The sequence below is a fragment of the Lissotriton vulgaris genome, unplaced genomic scaffold (assembly GCF_964263255.1).
Source record: "Lissotriton vulgaris unplaced genomic scaffold, aLisVul1.2 SCAFFOLD_5109, whole genome shotgun sequence".
In the NCBI taxonomy this organism is placed as follows: Eukaryota; Metazoa; Chordata; class Amphibia; order Caudata; family Salamandridae; genus Lissotriton; species Lissotriton vulgaris.
Genome location: NW_028243774.1, coordinates 82,458 through 95,263, shown reverse-complemented (window position 1 = coordinate 95,263; position 12,806 = coordinate 82,458).

Sequence of the window (12,806 nt, the reverse complement as noted above, 5' to 3'; positions counted from 1 at the left end):
TCTGTTATGGTCGTTTCTAGACCATTACAATTTCTATAATTTATCTCAATGCGGGTGGGATAATGCATTTGTTCTTGCAATGAAGTCTCGCTCATAGTTGACTTATGGCATTGAATGTCATTCATGAGGACACTGAATACATTTAAATGTCGCTCACGAGGCAGTTGAAAATTTGGCAGCTATGGCTGAGGGTTCTACTTTGCAGCAATCGCATGGTCTTCAGTCTGCACAAATTGTGTTCGGATTCATAAGTGAAGTTAGAACAGCTGAGAACTCTGCATTGCAGTGAGTCCCTGTCTGTAGTACGATTATATGCTTTGCAAGCCTGTTTAAGATCTTAGAGTTTCTTGCTGCTCAAATAGGTGTTGTTTCGGGTATTGAAACGTTTCCCTCGTCTTCATTCCTTGATTTTGCTCCCGATAAAGTGTCACTCATATTCACTAAATGTCACTTGTAATGCCACTGGAATTACGAAAATTTCACACATAAGCAGTCTGAAACCTTGGCAGCTATGGTTGTGGTGTGTGACGTAACCCGACGTCTGCACATGTGTCATTCAGAGTTCTGGTTGTTCAGTCATGCCTCTTTTTTTGCACATGCTGCATTGTAACTAAATGAAAATTAATCCACCATGTCGATTTGCAGAGGGAAAGAAAAGTGTGGTATTATGGGTCGTGGATTCATTATACATATCCATGGGTTGCTTTCAGTGTAAGTTAGATGAGCCATCTGTTTCTAAAGAGCTGGGGGAGGGGAAGGCTAAAAAAACATAATGAAAACTGAAGACAATATGGACACTTATTGCAGAAGCCTTTTATGTAATATAAGTATTTTTTGGGTCCAGTTTACTTGATTTAGATTGCCAATTTTTTACTTGATCTCTTACTCTGTTTTCATCCGTCCGAAGGTACTCTTAAAAGACAGTGTTACAAAAATACAGACACACACTCTTCACAATTTCAAAAAAATAGAGAAGACAGTGGAAACTTCCTAATTGTAGCACCTAACCCAAATCACCCCCCAAATTTTAAGTCGCCCCTGATAGTTTGTATGGGCGAAGTGTGTGCACACTGGTTAACACCCACTGTCACAGTGATAGTTCATTTAAGAGATCAATACCTAAATGCAAAGGTGCACCACACAATTTCAGAACTACAATGTCAATGATCACAGACGTAGGTTTTCTTAGTTTTGATTTTCTTTATTCCAACAAAAGGTGTACAGTCAAAACACGGGTGTTCGCAGCCGACGCGTTTCATCCTCAAGGGACTTCTTCAGGGCAAATTCTTTTGAGTATATATAGCCTTCGTAATGGGTGGGAAGTTTCTTTGTAGATGATCGTTTCAAAGGATCTCTTAATTAGTAGTATTGGAAAGCCAAACAATTATTTATACAAACAAGTAGTCAGAATGTGAGTCGTCTTCAAAAATTTGGCAAGACGTCTATGAACAGTCCTCTTTAGTTACTATATAGATTAGTGTTCAGAGGAAGATGGACAGAAAAACGATTGTTCCATCAGGGATGACTCTTGATAAAGTCCTAAGTTCCCTGCATCCTCCTTCCTCGTATCGCACCACGTGAAGAATGGTTTCCTTCCCGGAATAGAGCGCTCTTCACAATATGCATTTTAATGAGTCTCCAACACAATCAATCAATCTCAGGACATATGTAATGATTTGACAATATACTTAAGGATAAAATCCTAAAAATGTGGTACAGTTTTGATTCAACTACAACGGTTTTTTACTTCCTATAAGTCTCGATTATATTTGACGGAATATCCTCCTGTAACTACAGACACATCGAGACCCCCAATGAATACTGTTAAATAAAGCTCACCTTCCTACCGTTGCACCCCTTGTGACATATTCACAAGCCCCTATCACCACCACAACGTCACTTTCATTGACGTTGTGGTTGTTATAGGGGCCTGACAATTTAACGTGGCTTAACACTACCTTGTGAATAAGGCCCCCTTTCACGCTGTGTTTAGCATGAGAGGGGCATGCAGTGGGTGTTGTGGTGGGTGTTCCAAAGCAACACCCATTGATTTTGACGCTACCCCTTATTCACAAGGGCAGCGTAAATAAGAGGCAGTGCCAAAATTAATACCAGGAAAACCCTGGTCTTAAGTCGGCGATACTAGAGGAAATGCTTCATTTCTCCTTGTTTTTGCTTTTTCAATGTGTGCAGCCTTGTGCAGCACACATTGAAAAAGCAAAATGCCACGGTTTGTTTATGTACCGGAAGGTATCCCTTACTGTACATAAAGAATCCTTTTTTAAACATACTGTTTTGTAGTTCTCGTGTGTGCTGCAGGAAGCAGCACACATGTAAATTACAAACTGGCTTTTAAGGTTTGTTTATGTGCAGGAACGGACACCTTCCTGCACATTAACAAACCACCCTGCTTGCAGAGACCCTTGCACTCTGGTACAAGGGTGCCTGCGTTGGTGCTGAACAATGATATATGTTTTAGAAATTATGGTTAATGACCTCTAAAGTACTTGTATGTCTCTATTTTAAAGTCCATCTGGCCTGGTACTCGGCCAAAGACAATTTTTTAATTGCATCTTGTTGGCAAGTGGGTTATTCATATTGGTAAATATGCATCTACCACTGTCAATCAGACCACTAACACAGTTTAGGTCTCAGTAAAGGTCTCAATAAAGTAGTCCCTTGCTCAACCCTGGGTAGCTTGGCTGCAAGCAGGCAGGCTTCAGTGTGGAGACAGGTATGTAAAGCATTTAAAAAGAACAATGGAATAAATAATTAGGATACAACATACAATAAAAATCCAACACCACTTTATAAAAACAGGAGCTATTTTATCGTTAACATGACACCAAAATGACAAAACTCCAAAGTAGGGATCCAGAAATTAGAATTTGTAAAGAATAACCTGTCACTTAGAAACCTATAGAACCACACTGGGTCTATTGGTTTTGCTTGACTGGTACAAAGTCAAACTTTTAGGCCAACCGCGATGGAGTTCTGAGGTTGAGCTGGAGGCCCCAGCGTCAAGGAGGGTGTAGTCACAGGGTGGTTCCCAGTACTTCAAGGAAGCAGAATGATGCACAGATCCCAACTCCAGCCTGGAACAACCTCCGGCCCTCATGATTAAATGAAGTGCTAAGTGAACTCCAAAGGGGGAAAGAAACTGGAACTGGAAAAATTAGTGAACAAACAGTTGTCACACTATCTGGAAATCAATGACCTGCTCGACGCTTCGCAGACGGGCTTTAGGTCAAACAACAGTACAGAAACAACTTTATTGGCAGTATTGGATGACATCAGAAGCCAGGTTGATGAAGGTAAAACGGTGGCCCTGATATTGTTAGATTTATCAGCGGCTTTTGGCACCGTATCTCACAACCTCCTGATGCAAATGTTAGCCACAAAAGGATTGCAGGGAAAAGCCCTGACCAGGCTGGAGTCTTTTTTAACAGACAGATCACAATCTGTCCGATTAGGCAGCTACAACTCCACACCCAGTAAGATCAAGTATGGTGTACCACAGGGGGCATCATTAGGTCCAACATTATTCAATGTTTATGTATCATCACTGGCCAAGATCGGCAAAAAGTGGGGCGTTAACATCTGCTCTCACGCCGATGATACACAACTAATGATTGCCTTAGATGGGGAAGAAGATCCCAAAAACAGACTACTAAACTGTCTTTCTGAACTATCCAGATGGATGCATAATCACTGCCTGAAATTAAATGCCGATAAATCGGAGATTTTACTGTTTGGTGGATCCCAACAACTTTGGGATGACACATGGTGGCCCAACATTCTTGGTGCCCCCCCCCAAACCCACCCAGATAGCAAGGAACTTGGGAATCTACATCGACAATAAATTGTCAATGAACAACCACGTGATAACTATCTGTGGTAAAAGCTTTGCATTACTGAAAATGTTACGAAGAGTGTTCCCATGGATTCCTCTGGAATGTAGAAAGATATTAGTACAGTCACTATTAATCAGTAGACTTGACTATGGGAATTCCCTTTTCGTTGGCATGGCAGATTACCTATTCTCTAAATTACAGCTTGTTCAGAATGCGGCAGCAAAAGCCGTTTGTAATAAAAGAAAATGCGACTCTGCTACAAACTGTCTGAGAGTATTACACTGGTTGCCAATGAGAGAAAGAGCCACATTTAAAATACTATGCCTCACCCACAAAGCATTGCACAAAACAGGTCCAACCATCCTAAAAAACAGAATCAACTTCTATGTTCCACTTAGAAATCTTCGCTCCCAATATACAGCAAGAGCATCAACCCCTAGAATAAGGAAGGCTAGGATGGGAGGCCGCACCTTCTCACACTTAGCAGCTAATCTGTGGAATAATTTACCGACAGATTTGAGACTCACAGACGACCATCTTGCCTTTAGGAAAAAACTTAAAACAACACTGTTCCCTAAGACCCAATAAACCACTATATTACCGTCAACAACCACAAGTTACACGCACACTGTTAATTTTAGCGCCATGATATCCTTTCAGGATGAATGTCAGCGCTTTATAAGTACTTTTACCATTACCATTACCAAAGAAGGGAACAGAGAGAAGAGACTGCCTCTACTTTTAGAGGTCTCATGCAGTCTTCGCACCTTAAATCAATCTTACAGTTCTATCATCAAAAGGCATTCATTATGAATAACAATTGACTTTGAGTTAATAATGTTAACTTATTTTTTTTCTTTTACAGGGCTTGGTACTCGTGTGAACCCAAAAGCGAATTGCTGCCGAAAATTCTCTCTTCAGCTGAACCGCTAAACTCAGGTAAGATTCTTCGCTTCTACTGGACAGCAATACTCAGGTAAGGTTCTTCTCTTCAAAGAGGGTTGCTATTAGGAATGGAAATTTTCTAGCTTCTCGATTCCAATGAGTTTGACACCTAATAAGACACTATCTCCCTACCCATAAGCACTTCGAACGTAACTACTCTGACTGAACTAACAAACATGTGCATGCGTAAAGACACAACCTTGCTGCGGACCTATTTGAGGTGAAGTGTGCCTCTCAGCACATTATGAGCACACTTCACTGCCTCCCTTGAACTCTTGAAAGATCTTGGCAGGGTAAAACACTAGACCCACAACTCTCGCTGGATGCCGCTGCCACCTCCCTCATCAATGGACGTAGCCTGTAGCTCAAGATAGGTAAATTACAGCATCTTGCAACTGCTGAATAACTAGAACTTGATCTTCCCAATATGAAAAAAATTCTCTGCGAGGTAGGTATCATATTTTTGGGGGAGCCCTGACACCGAGTCAAAATATTACCTTTAGACTGAGAAAAGTTTCTGGAGGTTTTTCTGCAGAGGGCACTCAATGTTCTTCACCAGTCTGGATTCGGTGAGGGTTGGCCTGCTTGACTTTTAGGGAGATTCTGGTCAAACTCTGTAAGTCAGACCTCTGGAGCTCTTAAGCTTGACAAACCTGAAATCCAGGCTAGGTCACTGTTGAAGGTGCCAGCTTGCCTCCCCCCGTTTAGTCAGTCACCTTATGACCTTTCTTTCAAAGTTGCTCCAGACTTCTCCAAACGTTTGGAACTTCTACCTTAAGTTCCTGTTGAGGATCCAAAGGGTCCAAATCACAATCCAAGGGTCTGGAATCTCCAAGACAGTCCTTGAAGGTTTGGGACCACAATTCCTACAATTCAAATGGCCAAAACACTTAATACTCCACTGCACACTCCAGGCAGTGGACTCTTGTTGGAGATGATGCAGATGAGCTCTGTTAACCTGTAGCTTGTAGCTTGCAGGGAGTCCACTACCCAATCATTTTAGAAGCAAGGTACATCCACAGGACTGTAGGTCCAGATATTATAGCAGGCACTGTCAGTCAGAATGCAGGGCGTCTTGGTGCAAGTCAAGTTTCTAGCATGTAATCCTTCTTCTTCTCTTAGTTTCAAGCAGTAGAACTCAGAGACTCTGCACCTCTCACATATTCATTCAACGTCCTCTGGGGTCAAGCAGGAGAGCACTCCTTTCCAATGAGGTGTAAGGCTGTTTGGCCCCTGCCTACAAAGTCTGGCATAAACTTCTTCCAGAAAGTGCTATTCCTTCACAGTTTAACACAACTGATATCTCAGCACAGTATTAATGAAATAAATAAACCTTCAGAATGACTTATTTCCATAGCTCCCCTCCCCCTAACACCTGCAGATTCATTCCTTAGACTGCAGTCTGACTTGGTCAGAGGGGGTGATGTTAGGCAGACCTTGCATTGCATGCCTGTCCTGTTCTTACTTTGAAACTTTATCAAAGCCTGTTAACTCTGGCCAATCAGCGACGACTACAGGAAGGCTGAATTTTAGCTTTATTGACCATAAAGAGTTATAACATATTTTCTGTACATTTTAGGATAAACCCACTAATGGCATTTTGTTTGATTTGTCAATAACATTCTACTGAATCTTTAAATTATATTTATTTAATTCTTAACAATATTTATTCATTCATAAACTATTGCAATGTTATCCTATGTGGCTGGAATATACAATGGGGAACATGAAAAAATATAATGTAGGTCCACACTCCACAGTGCTCCTAGCACCAACGTATATTTTTGGAGACACTTTACCACAATGGAGATAATGAAATGTGCAATTTCTTTATCCCCAGGACAAATACAACATATTTTTTAAGGGCCCTCCTTATTACATTACTTCCCACACCTGGGACATCTAGGGGAAACTCTGGGGGAACCTAATATGCAACAATATTGTAGATATTATCATTTTTTAAGTGCCCCTACCACCAAAGTTGAGTGTGTAGTGAATTTACTTTTAAAAGCAGGGCTGCAGCACAGGGCTGGGTTTAAAATAACAACAGGAACTCATCAGTGCACGCATTCAAGTGCAGGATAGTCTGCTGGCCTCTAAACCGCCATGTCCTGTTATTAACTAGGGACTTATAGGTAGTTTTAATCCCCCTGCCCAATTATCTACTAGGGATGAATAGGGTATGTTGTGCCTATTGTAATAGTACCCAAATATATAGTGTACCCTAAGGCCTGAATAGAGATAGCCCAGGGTAAGTCAGTTACCACAAGTACCAGGGGGTTAACGGGACACACAGGATGACTTTGCAACACCTGTTTTATGCCCTTTGGCATCTTAAGATTGACAGCCTGCTCATTTGTATTATGAAGTACATCCTAGTCATTGCAATAAAACTAACTCTATCTGTTCTATTGATGTGAAGGATGTTTTTTTACCAAGATCGGAAAATAATTGGTGGAATACTCTTGTCACTTCCTCATGGTCTGTCTTTAAAATTTTATTAAAGGGTTCCTCAATTCTGATATATTCTTTGGCTTTTTTTATCCATAGCAAGCCTGTGAGGAATTCCCCTATTTTATTCTCCGCCCCATAAACCTTTTGTCTGGTGAGCAGTTCCTGCTCTCAGAAGGTGTGTGTAGCTACCAACATCTTCCACATCTTTAGATATAGTTGTGTTATCTAATCTAGAGACTTTTTAATTTATGATCCGCCTTTATTTCAAATTTTCTGACACTTCATAAGTGGAACAATGACCTCTCAATACAGCCTTGAACTTATCTACTCCTCGTATTTTGACATACAACTGTTTTTAAAATATTACTATCACCATTAAAAGATGACTCCCTGATTATGCGTATCCGTATGTGTAGCAATGGCTAGGTCACTGTGTCTTTGAGGATGCTGGGCCCACCAGTCCCTGGCACTAAAGAAAACTACTTTTCTGGCACATGAGGATATTTATGTGCATCAAAATGCCAAGCAGCGGAATGGCTCACTGTCCTATATTGTGGTGGGTGGACACAAAATATGAATGACACTACAACATGAATGCTGAAGGATGGTTGAAAGGTCCTCTATTACGGAAAAACTAAAGACCCTATCAAATCTCAAACCAAAAAATCAGAAATTTAAAATCCAAAGTTCACACAACATAGGGCAGCAAGCAAAGTTACTGTGCCTCATTATTTGAATGAAAGACAACTGAACTAGCAGATACTTATCTCTTCAGCTCCTTCCTAGAGCTGGCAGAGTTGTGGCTGCCTAAACCCACTGCACTTTCCCTTGCAATATGCTGCAAGGGTGCCTGCCTTATAGGCAGGATTGTTTTTTGCAGGAGGGGGTACCTTCCCACACGAAAATAATCTTGTAAGGCAATTTACTCTTTCAAATTGTGATGCATCACTCATAGAAAGATGAAGTAATGAGGAGAAATAAAGTTATTTATCCTCAGTTGCACCTCACCAGGGAAGGCATAGCATTTTGAGACATTCACAAGTTTATTAGCTTCAGTTAAAATGAGAATGCACAAACATCCATGGGTGGATGCATGGGAATGCTCATGCTGCCCTCATGAAAAGGCTACTGGACACAGTTGTTATATTCCATATAGGAACCCAATACAGGCTCAGGTAGTCACCTAACCTTTCACCTAAATACTCCCCTACCATTACACTGCATAATGGTTCTTAGTACTGACCTTTTACCTAGTTACGGTAATGTCCAAAGATGAATTGGGTTTTCTCCGAAATGCTTAAGACTCATTCATTATGCATGAGGATTGTCTGAATTACAGTAGGAAAGCAGGCCTACAATCTCCTGAATAATAACTATATATAATGGTCATTCCACCCCTCATCCTATCCGACATGACACAACAAGGTATATGCCTGGGGGGTACCACTTTGGGTATATATACACCATATATACCCAGTGAAGTAGTGTGGCTCACCGGTTAGAGGCGGCAGACCCGAGAGCAGAGGACGGCCCGGGACCAGGGTTCGATTCCTGGCGCGGCAAGTTTCTGGACCAGGGTCAGCGGACTCGATAATTCTCTCCCCTCGGTGCCCACTCTGATCAGCGATCACACTCGGCAACTCTGGGCATTAGCTTGCCTCATCTTCACTAACGGCCCCACCAGACCACCGGGGATGCCTGGTCTCACCCTGGAGATACCCATTAAGGGACCATCTCTCAGGGAAGCCAGGAAGGGTTTCGCAGCGGTCGAAGCGCCTAGGGACCCTACGGGTAAGTAGTGCGCTATATAAATGCCTATACATTTACATTTACATTTACATTTATCTTGTTGAGATAGTCAGAGATGAAAAGGACTTCCATGCTGACACACTGTGACGAGATGCCAAGGCTCCTGCACACAGACACTCCAACTCCTAGTGGTCTGACATCCCTTGTAGGGTATCCATCTCGAGGCCAAGACATAGTTCCACAGTCTATCACTGCAGGTAATGGGGTTGACTTTATCCTAGATGGATACATGGCTTTACACCCACAAACATGCTAGATAGTTCTAGTTAGGGTCGCATCGTAGGAGTACGCATTTACTACTGTCATGTATTTTATATACTTGTCTATATTCATTGTTTTAGCACAATCGTAGAAATCTACCATTCTTATACTGTGTTGGTGCTTATACTCATTTATATCTGTTACTGTCTAATGGTCGTTTCAGTACACCTATTTTACTCTAGAATGATGCTGGTTTAATAAATGCTTTATGAAAAACATCCCCACCGGTTATTCTGTGTATCTGTCTGAGAAAAACCAAGCATGAGTTACTGAGGGAAAAGTGTAACACTGTTTCCACGGTCCTGAGGTATTAGGATTGTCGAGATCGATAGTTGCCAAGAACTATTCTCTCCTTGGTAAGGGGGGTTTCTAGTGGCACTGTGAGCTAGTTGGTATGCAGGCTAAGATACCCGGTTGGGGTGTCTAGAATCAGTCTGACACAAATTCTATAGTGTATGTTGTCTAAATGTGCAGATCCTATCTAGGTTTTTAGGAACTACACAACACAGTGAAATACAACCAAGGTCAAAGAGCTGCATTTCAATACAATTTCTTTACTAAGTCATGCATGGTGATACAAGTCAGCCCTCATAAGGTTTAGTAAATACCAACTAACATTTTGCATTGTGGCTGCACCAAAAAAGTAGCGCAACCTGGGCCCTAATGTGATTACGTAGACTAAACGTGGCTTTGCACTCTGAATAGAATTGTAAAAAATCATAATATGCATTTTTAATTTATGGTCTTTAATGTTTACCACTTCATGCTTTAGCACAAACTATGGTTTTGCTAAGTTTTGTGTGAGAATTCATGTACTTACACAACAAAGGGAAAGGAGGGTCTGAGGAGAAAATATTTACAGGAAAGTGAGGGTTCTCTCCCCAATCAATTAACAAAAAGACAACATAGAGCCCTTGGGTCTAAATGAGTGAACAAAAGAAAAGTAAACACTTCAAGTTGGAGACTCTTAAGCCCCTTGGGGAGTCCCTTTATTAGGATGAAATCCCTCATGCACTGTAGGTGTCATGCTTCATCATTTGGAATCTCCTTGTGACAGGAAAACCTAGTCCTGCCATGGACTACAAACTCCTCTCGGAGAAGTAGGAGCTCAGGGATGTTTTTGTTCCTAATTATAGGATATACTAAATCCAGCAATGAGAGGTACTAAACTCAGTCGCATGGAGGGCGCAGCGCAAAGAAAAATAATTGGGAGTACCAGGTACGTAATCTCCCTTTACTAACATCATGTTGTAATCACTTTTCTTGGTGCATACATGTGATTGGTTTTCTTTTTCTTTAGCTTTCACAAATGATTATGTGCAAATATGAATCTAGCAGACTACTGTATTTTTTCACATTTGTGTTTCCAGAGTGCCCCCCCCCCCCCTGAGCTGCAGTACTACAACACTACTCTATAAAACAAGAAGAATATGACATGTCCAGCAAATATATTGATGGTCTCTCATGTTGCTTGTAAAACACTCCTAAGAATTTAACTGTGATTATGTTTATATATACGACCAGTGAATCGTCTAAGAAGGATAAGGATCACTGGTCTAGTAGTCTTTTGTACTCTTTTGTTTTTCTTTTTCAAATTGGTTCACAATCATTATTATAATAACTGTGGACTATGTTATTATAATTAGCAGCAGAACTTATAGGTGCTGTCACAAGCTGCAACACTTTTTGCAAGGGTCAACCGGCTGAAACATGTAGACCTACCTTTTTGTCGTCACCAACTCACAGGCATAAGTTATCCCTGCATGTGCTCTGTTATTAATCCTGGACCCTGGACGTGTTAATGAAGGTAGATTACGTAACTGGTAGCTAGTTTTAAATTCATGGGGCATATTACCAACAACTAGCGATAATTATCGCAATGTTGGTTTAGCGGCGATATTTTTATCGCGAGCTGCGGCGATTTTTATCGCTTAGGAACCTTGCTATTATCAAGGTATATCTCCTTAGCGTTAAAAATCAGCCGAAATGCATGAATATCGCTGAAAAGTCTGCGATATTCATGCATTACCGAGCTAATGCTCTTAGCCATGTATCCAGCTACCATAGAATAACATGGCTAAGAACTGCTCAGGGGCAGGTGTTAGCTTTTGGAGATGTTCGCGCTTAGCGCAAATATCTCCAAAAGTTGGTAATAGTGTCGTAAATTAGCACCAATGGGTTAGCGTTAGCAGAAGCCATTTTGTCTTTCTGGCGGCCATTTTGAGTGCCATGTGCTGGCATGTGCTCACCATGTGCTTTGTCCTACTTTCCTGTTAGCTGCGCCTGAAGTCTGCCCAGTAACAGGATAATTTTAGCCTCCTCCACTTTAACGCATGCTCAGAAATGCCCGGTAGGGTCTGCAGCTGTTACTGATTAGTTTCAGAAAGGAATGTGTTTTCTATGTTCTGAAAACTGTTAGCTCCTCCCACTTGGTTGAACAAAGAGAACTTGTATGTCCATATTAGGTATTTTTTTGTGTGCTCACACGAGCCAGGACTGCCCCTTTGATTTATGCTTACTATGTAATTCTAAAACATATAAAAAGCCCCAGGTTTCTGTATTCTGCAGACTGCCTCGTTCAATTGCCACGGCTTCTGTGTGAGGCAGCCTCAACTCATGTGAGTTTAAAAAAATTTCTTTTGGTATTCCAGATTTCTGTGTCAACTTCTTGCTGCTTTTAAAGGACTATGTATCAGTGAGACCCCTGAGAAGCAGGTTTTGAGTTCCTGTTTCCAGTCGCTAACATCTTGGCACGCCCACTTTGCATGTCATTAGTGATAAATATCACTGACATGCAAAGCGGGGCCCAAGATGGTCGCTATCTCCTACTAGCTGTTGCTAACTGGTGTTAACGACAGCTAGGTAATAGGGAGATAATTTTATCTCCGCTTTCTTGGCTTTTAAAGCCAAAAATGCAGAGATAAACCCCCTTGAAAATATGCCCCCATGTTTTTCGTGATTATTTTCCTTTGCACTGCACCCTCCATCCAGCTGAGTTTAGTATTACTCATTGCGGATTTAGTATATCCTATAATTAGGAACAAAAACATCCCTAAGCTCCACCCTCTCAGAGAGGGAGTTTGCACCCATGGCGGGACTAGGTTTTCCCAGCACGAGAAGAATTCCAATGAGGAAGCATGTCCCCTGCGGTGGGTGAGGGATTTTGTCCTAATAAAGGGACTTCCCTAGGGGCTTAAGAGTCTCCACCTGGATGTGTTTACTCTTCTTTTGTTCACTCATTTAGACCCACGTGCTCTATATTGTGTTTCAGAAATCATAGAATACCAGAGCCACATCCTTTGGAGATTGGAATTTGTTGTTCGTCTACACCACCCTACTCTGGCAAGCTTACCGTCACTGCCCATGAGCTTGGAATTCTAGCCATGTTATTTATCATTCTAGCTTCTCCTTGTATTTCTGATGCTATCAATTTGTGGGTGTTCATTACCTGTATATTGCTCTGTTACCTCGGGATTATGCTTG